General features: G+C 39.1%; 1 long non-coding RNA gene across 3 annotated transcripts in view; it reads left to right on the top strand.

The window, feature by feature from the left end:
* Positions 1-713: 713 nt before the first annotated feature.
* The window catches only part of LOC108351177 (uncharacterized), a 17,236-nt gene continuing 5,675 nt past the window's right edge, over positions 714-12,274 (top strand). The window contains exons 1-3 of one of the 3 annotated variants that reach the window (XR_010062378.1): positions 714-1,651; positions 9,626-9,760; positions 11,907-12,068. This is a non-coding gene — a long non-coding RNA (uncharacterized LOC108351177). Of the gene's footprint in view, positions 1,652-9,625; positions 12,069-12,274 lie in introns of all 3 variants that reach the window. The other 2 variants (XR_010062379.1, XR_010062380.1) reach the window with 2 other exon arrangements.

Genomic DNA, 12,274 nt, shown 5'->3' with positions numbered 1-12,274 from the left:
GACTTGAGGGTTTTGGATGTTCTACCATGATCTTACTTCAGGCCAAACATAAGATTCAGGAGGATGTACAGGGAGAGGAATGGCTTGAGGTCCAGTGAAACCTCAAGTTCAATAGGTTCATAAGAACAGGAGGTAGTCTATTTGGCATTGTCATTTGTGGATTCTACATTCTTGACAAAGTTATGCAGAATCCATGTTAACATTCCACCTACCCTCATAGTTGTAGGAGAAACCAAAAGTGTGTTTGTGTGTGTGTATATATATATATATATATATATATATATATATATATATATATATATATGCCACCAAAACTAGAGAAGATTGATGAAGCTAAGAAGTGCATTCTGCCAGGAACCAGATGTAGATATTTCCTGAAAGACATATCTAGAGCCGGTCAACTACATACAAGAATGCTAGTGGCAAACAGTGTACTGAAAACAGACCTCTTGTTGGAAGATTTTGAAAAAGGATTACAAGAGCTGAAGGTGCTTTCAACACCATGAAAACAACAATGCCAAAAAACTAGATCTTTCTGGTACTAGACCAATATTCAAAGAATGTGCATTGACAGACCTATGGTTACAACTGCATATGTGGCTGAGGATGGCCTTGTTGTGCACCAATGGAAGGAGAAGCCCTTGGTCCTCCCTAGGATTCTCTCCTAGTTCAAGGGCATGCCAAGTGGAGTTAAGGGGGATTAAAGGAAGGACTTAAGGGGGATTAGGGGAAGGGAACAGGTAGGGATCTTATGGGCAGGAAACTGGGAAAGGGAAAAAACATTTTAAATGTAAATATAGAAACATCCAGTTAAAAAAGCAATAAAATTTGCTAAAAAATAAAAAAAAATGGAAGAAATTGAAGAAAAGAGAACTGCCAGATAATCACATCCATTAACTCGGAAATCTAGAGGATCACTATCAGGGAAGGGTAGTAGAGTAATACTAGTGAAAGACTGAGATGGTGAAGTCTCAACTAGAAGCACTTCTCTCTCCCAGATATCAGTGTCAGACACAAACTGTACTATAGGAATCCAAAGCATGCTCACTTTATACCGAGCTTAGGACACAATGCTTATATTTCCATTATTCCTTAGGACATTTTCTTCTGGGCAAAAAGAACAAAAGCCATGAGTTCTCAAGAAAACTATTGTACCCTTCCCAACACTCAGATTTGGGATAAACAAGTTAATGTTATAAACTCTCTGACATCCAGGAACCATAACAAGCAGGGAAGTCCAGCTGCTGAGAGGCTCCCAGCTCCTGATTCCCATATGAGGAAGGCTCTGATCAATGTTATCTTTTCATCAAACCAACTAAACCCTACACAAGATTCACTGAGCTTTACCATGGACAAGATATTTCTTCATTTTTTTTATACCAAGGTAGAAGGCCAGCTTCTTCTCCCCATCTCTGATATCTTCATCCTCTTTCTTCTCCCTCCCAAATGGCTGTTTGCTCTGAATCAAAGGCCATTTAGTAAACCCTAGAGGTAATGAATGAATATCTGAGAGGCAGTTGCTTTCACGACAACACCTGTAACATCACAGAAGAAGCTAGAGCCCTCCAGGATACAAGAGATTTTTCCAGGAGGTCCTAATGATGATGTCACTGAGACCTGCCATGGCTTACCTGCAAAACATCTTGAGCAGGTATGTTGACTGAAGGCAGCCGAAAAAAAAATACTAAATGTATGACATCGCAGTTGTGATGATCATTCATTAATTAGACCATAGAGATGTCTTATTCAGGGGAATGTATGGATGGTAAAGCAGTAAATGGCCCTGAATTAAGAACCAGATGCCTGGTAAAGTTTCACGTTATTCACCCCCATGTTGTATGGGCCCTGAGCGAGAAGAGGGGGACTAGTGGGCAGGTTGTTGATTTTGCAGAGAATGGTAGAAATAGAAACCAATTGGGGTAGGTAATAGTATTATTGAAGAGAAAGGTTTATGACTTTTATGGTGTATGTCTGATAACACAAATATGTCCATAAATCATTATTTTAATGTATTTGAGAATATTCATGTTAATATGCAATGAAGTTAAAGTTGGGTTTTATGTCTTAATTCATTAATTTAAATTACATTTTTATATGATAGGGGAATATATATTAATGTATGATATACATTAATTTTGTAATGTTCTAGATTATTTAATGTACAATATAAACCTGACGTCTGTCTTTGACATATCCTGCCATGCCGTTCAATGTAGGTAGTTATAATATACATTGTTACTGGCAATTCATAGAGTTCTGTGGACCCAAGACAGGTAGCCTGGTCAAGCTGAATTACCAGAAAACTGCCAATTGTTTCTGAAAGAATGATCTTTCCTTCTCCTGTTCACTACCAACCTGTGATTCAAGGTAGCCATTTGATTCTTTTGCATGCTCACATCTTATTTATACTGTGAAGTCTCAGGTAGCAGGTCAGTATGATCATGGGTTTTAGGGACACTTGTTGGGAATCCAGGTCAGTGATCTTGTTACCTTTAGTCACAAGGCAGACATCTCTTTGATGTCCATAGTAGTAAGCCTAGCAGATCATAGGGGAATCCAAATATTCTCTTGGAGAGCCAAGACCTTCTCTAAATTCTTAATGTCCTTTACTCAGCAAAAAGGACAATTTTGTCTCTGTATTATAAAAGACATGTGGAGTATCCAAAGCATAATGTCTGTGGATGTACAAGATGACAGGTTTCCCCTTTCCTTATTTGACATCCTGAGTCAGAGTGATAAATCAGTTCTCTTCTCTGGGCCTAGGTACCTGGCCCTAAGGCTTCCGTGAAATAATTTCAATAACAGTAACTATTGAAGCTACTCGATACCTTGCTCAATGTTTAATGAAAATACTACCAACTGTGCTGACTATTGCATTAGTGTCTTTCTTGGGATGGGGTTTTGCAGTAATCCATTAGGTCTGTCTAGATAAATTGGACCATTGTTGTTACCTTGGACAGTCAGTGATGAGCATCTGTGGGTCTACACCACACAACAGGGTAACAGGATTTATGTCAAGTGGGTCTTCTTAACTACACTCCAGGATGGTGCAGGAATAGTATCTGTAAGTGTGCAACAGGGACATATAGAAGCCAGGGTCTCATGAATACACTTGGGAGAAAATAGGGAGGCAAATTTTAAAACAGGGGCAGAAGGAACACCCATTCAGTGCCTGCCCCACATGTGGCCCATATATATACAGCCACCAAACTAGATAAGATGGATGAAGCAGCAAAGAAGTGCAGACTGACAGGAACTGGATATAGATCTCTCCTGAGAGACACAGCCAGAATACAGGAAATGCATAGGCGACTGCCAGCAGCAAACCACTGAACTGAAAACGGGGCCCCAGTTGAAGGAATCAGAGAAAGCACTGAAAGAGCTGGAATGGGCTCAAGACCCCATATGAACAACAATGCCAAACAACTAGAGCTCCCAGGGACTAAGCCAATACCTAAAGACTATACTTGGACTGACCCTGGCTTCAAACTCATAGGGACAATGAATAGCCTAGTAAGAGCACCAGTGGAAGGGAAAGCCCTTGATCCTGCCAAGACTGAACCCCCAGTGAGTGTTATTATTGGGGGGAGGGTGGTAATGGGGGTAGGTTGGCAAGGGGAACACAAATATAGAAAGGGAGGGGGAGGGGTTGGGGGATGTTAGCCCGGAAACCAGGAAGGGGAATAGCAATCGAAATGTAAATAAGGAATAATCCAGTTAATATAGATGAGAAAAATAATAGAAGCCAGATTGTGGTGTTCCTTGTAGAAAGGCTTCAACTCTCTTGTCTGATAGGAGTATAAAATGCTGACACAGAATTAACTACCTTGCTTCTTTCACAGAAGAGGGGCAGCTAATATAGCCTTTAGACAAGTGATCATTCCTGAGGCTACAAGGTCCAGTTGTTTAGAGAGATGCACACAAGGTGTTTTCATGGCCCTAAAATGTTCATGTAAATCCTTCATGCAGTGTCTTTTCATGTGTTTTGTGAAAAAAAAAGATGAAAACATTCTGAGGAACCTTGAAATTCTAGGACTTAAACCACAATGAACTATCAAGTATCAAACTCCATACCATCTGTCTCCACGCAGATTAGGTTCTAGTATCCCCATGTGTTCTGGGGTATCTAGGATTTGCTGTTTCTCCAAAACCCTGGTATCCAGGCAGAGCAATACCCACACACACAAATAATCTCTCAAACCTGTCTAGTACCTCCGGAGTTGAGAACAGTGGGATTACAGCAACCATTCTATGATACAGGTTCCTTTTGCCTCCCCCAGATTTTTGCCAATATTGTTGTCCTCCTAATATAGAAATGTGAACATTCCTAGCTCACCCTTGCTAGCTAAGTGATTATAACTCTTGGACCAGTGCCTCAGTGTCCCTTGTTCAATTATTTTGAGCTTCAGGAGAGAGGAGGAGGTTATCTCTCTGTTGTAAGGGTGTCAACCTGTGAAACTTCTGAGGCCATCAACAGACAGGACTGAAGAATTTTGAAATCCATGAAAGAATAGGGTCTAAGGTATTTGCCCACTTTTAACTCATTCTGAAATGGTCATTCAAATGTTAATTTTATCTCCTTTGCAAAAAGCACCTGAAGAATACATCTTCCAAGAACAAGAAAATCTACATACTTTACTGGAGATTCAGACTTCTGAGTGTATATGAGATCGGAACTATGGGGTTGGTAGTCTCTACCCTCTATTGCCAGTCCCTCATATCTTGGATAGTTCATATGATAAATAGCCCAGTTTCTTCTCAAGTAATGACAACAACTCCAGTGAGACTGTGAGGATATCAGGATGCCCATCTCTTTCAGCTGGTAATATAGACTGTATCTCTCCCTTTGCTTCCAGAGTGTGCATTATTTAATCTACATATGCACAAATGATCTGGTTAGTTGAATAAATATGGGATTATGTTTTAGGGACAGGTATGGGAAGATAGATTCTCCCAATATACCTAGGATTCTTCACTACTAATCTGAAACTACAAGTGTGAGTTTTAGTCCAACTATCTTTTTAATACGGTTCAGGACTTTCACAAAGAAGATATTCTTTTGGTAAACAGAAAAAAGGTTAACTTTGTTAGTATATGTAAGTCGAACTGTGTCTAATTTTTCAAAAAGATGATGCTTGCTTTCTGTTTATGCAAGAGGCCTCTTGCCAGAAGGAAACAGGAAGAAGGGGGGCAATGAGACATGATTAATAACAGGTGAGTTATTATCCCCTTGCCTATGTCAATGGCATGTTTGCTGCTTCAGAGACATTAAGGGAGTTTTCCTTTTGCTACCGTGAATGGTACCTTTTGATCAGGTAATTGTCACAGTACATTATTGAAGACTGAATATGTAGATCCAGTGACCATTATGAAATCAATTGCTTTGTCACAATTTTAAGTTTTACTATAGATTCTTGGAGTACAGTAGCCTGGGTGCCATCACTGTCCTAACTGTAGGACTTGCTGTACCTTTTACTTCCAATTACAGCACTTATTTTCCAATGTTCACTTTATTTTCAAGAGGTATATTGGTCTTTCTCCATGGGTTGCTTGCTCGCTTCTAGCCCTTTTCATGTTTGTTTTAACAGACTTTATTATTATTCAGATTTACTCTTCTGCTTACCGCTTATGTCCTTTTTTTTTTTTTTTTTGAGTACATTTAGTTTATTGTAAAAAGTGATGGAGGGGGAGAAAATAAATGATACGAAATATTCATAATATTAACATATAAACGTTCCATTATTATTTCACTTTTGGTACATCCACATTGTTTATGTTGTCTACAATGACAACAAAGAAGCAAATTCACAAATCTAATAGCATTAGATATCAGCATTCAGCTTTCATATTCTACATGATCTTTGAAGAATCTGCTCCCATGCTCCTCAAAATCATTTTGTTCACTCCAGTCCCCTGAATGATGAGATCATTCATGGCAATTGTAACAACAGAAGAGTGAGACAAGAAGGAAAAAAAATGCATGACCCCTGTGTTATCCCTTACATCATTGTCCTGGACTCAACAACCTATCACATCCTTCAGCATTTACCATCCATATCAAGTCACACAACTACATTTGAAAGCTGAGGCTATACTTCCCATGTATAAGCAATGATGGCATATGACACAGCCCATCCTTCCATGTGAAAAACATGCAGGTTTACTCCTTTTCTGCATAAAATCACACTCAACAGTTCTTTCCTTAGCTTTTTTTGCCTATGAATTCTTGCTAGGAAAAGACATTAAACTACCACATTCAGCATGCTCCTTTGAGAATTTTGTCTTCCTCTGCAGAATGTTTAAGAAACCTTTTCTATCTTAAAAGTTTGGTCAATAAAATTGCCATTATTCCTTTCATTAAAAATCCCAGTCACCTATTCTTATTATTGTTTATTGCTATTTTTACTATTTTTATTAATACTTATTAGTATATACTTTAGAAGTAAGTCCTACCAAGCTCTTGAAACTTTTATCCTAACAAGACTTAAAGCTATATGTTATACAACAAGCCATTCCAGGACTTAGCACCTTAAACTACTGAACACTTTCTGACAGCCTCGGGTACAAAGCAGGACAACAACTGTAATGTCTCTACCCCCGTTACCTTCATCTGTTCTGAGGTCTGTTGCTAAAAGCAATCGGAAGGTCAGACAGGATGCAAGCAGAAGAAAAATAAACTTATTTATTTGACAAAGGAGATTCAGTGACAGTTATCAAAATAAAAACAAAGAAAAACCTGCTTATTTGGCTTCCCAACATAGAGTGGATGGAAAAAAATGCCTTTTAAAAAATATCATATATGTTTTTAACTTCTTTTTTTTAGCATGCCATTTCTTTTCTTTTCTTTTTTTTTATTAACTTGAGTATTTCTTATTTACATTTCCAGTGTTATTCCCTTTCCTGGTTTCCGGGCCAACATTCACCTAACTCCTCCCCTCCCCTTCTATATGGGTGTTCCACTCTCCATCCTCACCCCATTGCCGCCCTCCCCACAACAATCATATTCACTGGGGGTTCAGTCTTAGCAGGACCCAGGGCTTCCCCTTCCACTGGTGCTCTTACTAGGATATTCATTGCTACCTATGGGGTCAGAGTCCAGGGTCAGTCCATGTATAGTCTTTAGGTAGTGGCTTAGTCCCTGGAAGCTCTGGTTGCTTGGCATTGTTGTACTTTTGGGGTCTCGAGCCCCTTCAAGCTCTTCCAGTTCTTTCTCTGATTCCTTCAACGGGTGTCCTATTCTCAGTTCAGTGGTTTGCTGCTGACATTCTCCTCTGTATTTGCTGTATTCTGGCTGTGTCTCTCAGGAGCGATCTACATCCGCCTCCTGTCGGCCTGCACTTCTTTGCTTCATCCATCTTGTATAATTGGGTAGCTGTATATGTAAGGGCCACATGTAGGGCAGGCTCTGAATGGGTGTTCCTCCTGTGTCTGTTTTAATCTTTTCCTCTCTATTCCCTGCCAAGGGTATTCTTATTCACCTTTTAAAGAAGGAGTGTAGCATTCGCATTTTGATCATCCATCTTGTGTTCCATGTGTTCTATGCATCTAGGGTAATTCAAGCAGTTGTGCTAATAGCCACTTATCATGTGCATGCCATGTGTGTTTTTATGTGATTCGGTTACCTCACTCAGGATGATGTTTTCAAGCTCCAACCATTTGTCTATGAATTTCATAAAGGCATTGTTTTGACATCTGAGTAATACTCCATTGAGTAAATGTACCACATTTTCTGTATCCATTCCTCTGTTGAAGGGCATCTGGGTTCTCTCCAGCTTCTGGCTATTATAAATAAGGGGGTGATGAACATAGTGGAGCATGTGTCTTTTTTATATGTTGGGGCATCTTTTGGGTATATGCCGAAGAGTGGTACAGCTGGATCCTCAGGTAGTTCAATGTGAAATTTTCCTAGGAATCTCCAGACTGATTTCCAGAATGGTTGTACCAGTTTGCACTCCCACCAATAGTGGAGGAGTGTTCCTCTTTCTCCACATCCTCGCCAGCATCTATTTTTACCTGAGTTTTTGATCTTAGCTATTCTCACTGGTGTGAGGTGAAATCTCAGGGTTGTTTTGATTTGCATTTCCCTTATGACTTAAGATGTTGAACATTTCTTTAGGTGTTTCTCAGCCATTCGGAATTCCTCAGCTGTGAATTCTTTGTTTATTTCTGAACCCCATTTTTTAATAGGGTTATTTGTCTAACTTCTTGGGTTTTTTGCATCTTTTTAATATAAGCCCTCTATCTGTTGTTGGATTGGTAAATATCTTTTCCCAATCTCTTGGTTGCCATTTTATCCTAACCACAGTGTCCTTTCCCTTCCAGAAGCTTTGCAGTTTTATGAGACCCCATTTGTCAATTCTTGATCTTAGAGCATAAACCATTGGTGTTTTGTTCAGGAAATTTTTTCCAGTGCCCATGTGTTTGAGATGCTGGCCTAGTTTTTCTTCTATTAGTTTGACTGTATCTGGTTTGATTTGGAGGTCCTTAATCCACTTGGACTTAAGCGTTGCACACGGTGATAAGCATGGAACGATTTGCACTCTTCTACATGCTGACCTCCAGTTGAACCAGCACCATTTCCTGAAAATGCTCTTTTTTCCATTGAATGGTTTTGGCTCCTTTGTCAAAAGTAAAGTGCCCATAGGTGTGTGGGTTCATTTCTGGGAGCTGCCTTATGTATAATACCCAAGAGCTAGAAGAATCCGTAATGGCATTCATCAGAGGAATGAATACAGAAAATGTAGTACATCTAAACAATTGTGTACTACTCAACTCTTAAAACCAATTATCTCAAGAAAGCCAAAGACAAATGGGATGATCTAGAAGATATCATAATGATTGAGGTTACCCAATCACAAAATGGTATGAAATCACACATTTTATGAAATCACCAAAAGTGGATATTGGCACAAAAGCTAAAATTACCAAAGATGCAGTTCACAGACAACTGGAAGCTCAATAAAATGATACACAAAATGTGCATGCTTTAATCCTTTTCAAAAGGTGGACACAATAATATCTATGAATTTCGAGCAGAGACTGAGGAAATCCCATTCAGAGCAGGCCGTACATGTGGCAAAAATATATACACATCAGTCACCAAAACTAGATAAGATTGATGGAGCTAAGAAGTGCATTGTGCCAGGGACTGTATAGAGATCTTTCCTGTGAGACACAGCTAGAGCATATCAAATAAAGAAGTGAATTCTAGAGGCAAATCAGTGAATTGAAAACGGACAGTAGGGGAGTTATAGAAAAAGAGGAGTGGGGCCGGTAAGGGATCATATGTGCAGGTAATAGGGAAAGGAAATAACATTTCAAATATAGAAATACCCAATTAAAACAGGAATAAAATTTGCTAAAAAAATAAAAAGAAATAAAGAAATTTAAGAAAAGAACACTGCGAAGTATTCACAGCTATTGACTCAGAAATGTAAAAGTCATTTTCATGGAATGATAGTCAGAGTAATACTAATGGAAAGACTGAGATGATGAAGACTCAACTAGAAACACTTCTCTCTCCCAGATATCAGTATCAGACAAAAACTGCACTATAGGCATCCAGAGCATGGTGGAATTTACTCTGAGGCGAGGACTCAATACTTGTCTTTCCCTTCTTCCTTAGGACCATTTTCTTCTTGACAAAAAGAATAAGGCTATGAGATCTCAGCAAAACAACTGTGCCCTGCCCATCACTTGGCTTTGGAATAAAAAAAAATAATGATATAAACTCTTTGACTTCCAGGAATGATATGAACAGGTAAGTCCAGATGCTTCTGAAAGGCTCCCAGCTCCTGATTCCCATATGTGGAAGATTCACATCAAGCCTAACTCTTCAGAGATCCCACTCAATCCCTACTAAGGACTCTGAGCTATCCCAAGGATGATGTACATCTTCCTTTTTTTATACAAAGATAGAAGGCCAGCTTCCTTCTCCACATCACTGAAATCTTTATCCTCTTTGTTCTCCCTCCCATATGGCTGTTTACCGTGAATTAGAGGTCAATTATTAAACCCTAGAGGTACTGCAAGAATATCAGAGAGGCAGTTGCAGCCACAACAACACTTGTGATGTCACAGAAGCAGCTAGGGAGTCCAGGTTACAAGAGATACTTGCAGTAGGGCCAAATCATGATGTCACTGTGAACTGCCATGTCCTACCTGCTAAACAGATTTCCCTACATTGACCAGATTTTGAGTGCCCTTTCCAGGTACGTCTCCTGTGACACAGTGGAAACCTTTACATAGTCCATCATTCTAAAACTGTTGAAATCTCTTTTCTTCATTAGTGGTTACATGCTTTGAATGGGGAAAGTTAGCCATGGGTTTGGCATGTGTATAAACGATTTAAGAAAATGGAGTGCAGGAGATTCTTCTAGATAATAATTTTTCCCAGGTTCATTCCTGTGAAATACATAAAAATTTTGTAGGTTTTCTCTGTTTCCCAAAGGCCAGTATTCTCCCTACAGACCTTTAATTGAATGAATATTGTGTTTCAATTTCTTATTGTACATTCCTTGATAGGGAACTTTATAAATATTCCTGAATGTTTACTCAAAAATTCTGTTTTAAAATTCCATTTTTTGCAATGATTTTGGCCCAATGATAAAGTGAATATAACAGTGTAAATATTGTGTACCTACTTCAAATGATAAACTCCCAAATCCTTATTTTATCCAATAATCACAGACATCAGTAAAGCAAAGGACAATATCAACTCTAGAATGTGGTTCTGTAGTCCCAAAAGATAATCAGTTCTCTAATATCTCCCTTCCTTATTTCCAAGGTTCTGACATGAGGGTTGAGGGTTTTTTAACCTGATTCTTTGTTCAGGCCAAACATAAGGTTCAGGAGGATGGACAGTGAGAGGAATGTCTTGAGGTCCAGGGAAAACTTAACTTCAATAGTTTCATAAGTAGAGAATGGCATCTATTTGGCATTGTCATTTGTGGATTCTACATTCTTGACCCAGTTGTGCATAATCCATGTTAAAATTCCACCAAACCTCATAGGTGTAGGAGACACCAAAATTACATAAGATTGATGAAGCTAAGAGGTGCATGCTGCCAAGAACTGGAGAAAGATCTTTCCAGAGAGTCATAGTTAGAGCATGTTAAATACAGAAGTGAATGTTAGTGGTAAACTGGTGAACAGAAAGCATGTCTCTTCTTGGTAGATATTTAGAAAGGATTACAAGAGCTGAAGGGACTTTCAACCCCATAAAAACAACTATTCCAACAAACCAGAGCTTTCTGACACTAAACCAATATTCAAAATCTGCCCATGGAAAGTCCTATGGCTCCAACAGCATATGTGGCAGAGGATGGATTCCTTGGGCACCAATGGATGTAGAAGCCCTTGGTCCTTCTCAGGTTTGGTTCCCAGTTCAAGGAAAGGTCAAGGTGCAGTAAGGAGGGTTGTAAAAGAAGGGGAGTCGGTCCAGTTACAACCTTATGGAGAGGAAATTTGGAAAGAAAATAGCATTTGAAATGTAAATATAGAAATAGCCAATAAAATAAGCAAAAATTTACTAAAAAAATGGAAGAAATGAAAAAAGAAACTGCTAGCCATTCTCACCTATTAATTCAGAAATATAATGAGTAACTGTCAGGGAATGGTAATCAGAATAATAATGGTGAAAAGACTGATATGATTAAGAGTCGACTAGAAGCACTTCTCTCTCCCAGATATCAGTGTCAGACACAAACTGAACTATAGGAATCCAAAGCGTGGAGGAGTTTACCCTGAGATGAGGACATAGTACTTGTCTTTCACTTCTTCCTTAGGACATTTTTCTTCTGGGCAAAAAGAATAAAAGCCATGAGCTGTCAGGAAAACAACTGTGACCTTCCCAAACTTGGGTTTTGGGATAAAGAAATTAATGATATAAACTCTCTGATTTCCAGGAACTGTAAGAGCAGGAAGTCCAGATGCTTCTGAGAGGACCCCAGCTTCTAATTCCCATTTGTAGACGGCTCAGATCAAGACAATCTCTTCATGAAACAACTCAACACCTACTAAGGACTCAGAGAGCTTTCCCAAGGACCTTTTTTGTACCAAGACAGAAGGTCAGCTTTCATCTCCCCATCTCTGATATCTTCATCCTATTTGTCCTCCCTCCCAAATGGCTCTTTACACTGAATTATAGGCCAATTAGTAAACCATAGATATATGGAATGAATATCTGAGAGGCAATTGCTGTCAGGACAACACTTGTGACAACATAGAAGAAGATAGGGCTCTCAAGGATACAAGAGATATATTACGGGGGTAC

Source organism: Rattus norvegicus, assembly GCF_036323735.1.
Source record: "Rattus norvegicus strain BN/NHsdMcwi chromosome Y unlocalized genomic scaffold, GRCr8 chrY_unlocalized_31, whole genome shotgun sequence".
NCBI classification, from domain to species: domain Eukaryota; kingdom Metazoa; phylum Chordata; class Mammalia; order Rodentia; family Muridae; genus Rattus; species Rattus norvegicus.
The sequence above is the reverse complement of the archived record's forward strand: the minus strand, read 5'-3'. Positions and strand labels throughout refer to the sequence as shown.